The sequence below is a fragment of the Electrophorus electricus genome, chromosome 10 (genome assembly GCF_041902795.1).
Source record: "Electrophorus electricus isolate QZ-2024a chromosome 10, ASM4190279v1, whole genome shotgun sequence".
NCBI classification, from domain to species: domain Eukaryota; kingdom Metazoa; phylum Chordata; class Actinopteri; order Gymnotiformes; family Gymnotidae; genus Electrophorus; species Electrophorus electricus.
Window position 1 is genome coordinate 9,185,929 of NC_137506.1, and position 895 is coordinate 9,186,823.

At 41.5% G+C, this 895-nt stretch overlaps 1 non-coding gene across 1 annotated transcript; it reads left to right on the forward strand.

Annotated features, from left to right (window-relative positions):
* Nucleotides 1–608: 608 nt before the first annotated feature.
* trnae-uuc (transfer RNA glutamic acid (anticodon UUC)) lies at nt 609–680 on the forward strand. Its single transcript has one exon. It is a non-coding gene; the product is annotated as a tRNA-Glu (tRNA).
* The last annotated feature ends 215 nt before the right edge of the window (nt 681–895 follow it).

The following is an 895-nucleotide window of genomic DNA, read 5'->3' on the forward strand; positions in this document are numbered from 1 at the left end:
TTCCTTCAGTGTCTGCCATGTCCCAGCTGAGGTGAGTGTGAAGCTTTTATTAGTACTATAGGAGTTGTGTTTAACTTTGAAACTGATGTTGTCACAGCCATTTGTCGCCGAGAGTCTAGAAGAGCATAATTGGCTGTACTCTTAGGGAGAGAGGGAGTGGCATACGCTCTCTCCCCTGTCAATTACAGAGACACCGTGCAATCAAGGCCGTATATTATTTCACGCATCAGAAGGGGGAGGAAAAGACTATTTTCCGAGTACTTAGAATAACATTCCGTACTTTTTGGAGAAAATTTTCTAGAGTGTTTTCATGTAGAGAGAGAAATGAGTGGCTAAAATTTCAGAAACATTAAGGGGACAAATGGGGAATATATAACAGCTCTTTCCATGTGTTAGTGACACCAGCATTCCCTCTTTTCCCAGATGGTAAAAAAGAGCCTTGACTCTTGCAAACTTTTTTTTTGTAGAACAAAGAGAAAGATGAATAACTCGCTTTATGGCCTTTTTCCACTCATGCATACCAATTCCAGTATGCATCCAAACATTGTCAGAATAGTAGGAGTGCAGACTTTGAAAAATGGTCATGTCAGGTAAGTTCTGCGGCTTTGTCCCTGGTTGTCTAGTGGTTAGGATTCGGTGCTTTCACTGCCGCGGCCCGGGTTCGATTCCCGGTCAGGGAAATTTTGCTCATATAAAATGACAGATTCTGCATTAAAACATAAAGTTTGTGGGAGTCAGAGTTGAACCGACAGCCTAAGGATGACAGTTTTAACTTCTACTCTACCAACTGAGCTATTGAAAGTGATGTGCAAGTAATCCCACATGTCCAAACACCAGTATGTTGGCAAGAAACACAGCCAGTTTTGGATGTTTCAATTGTTAAGTTCATTTGACA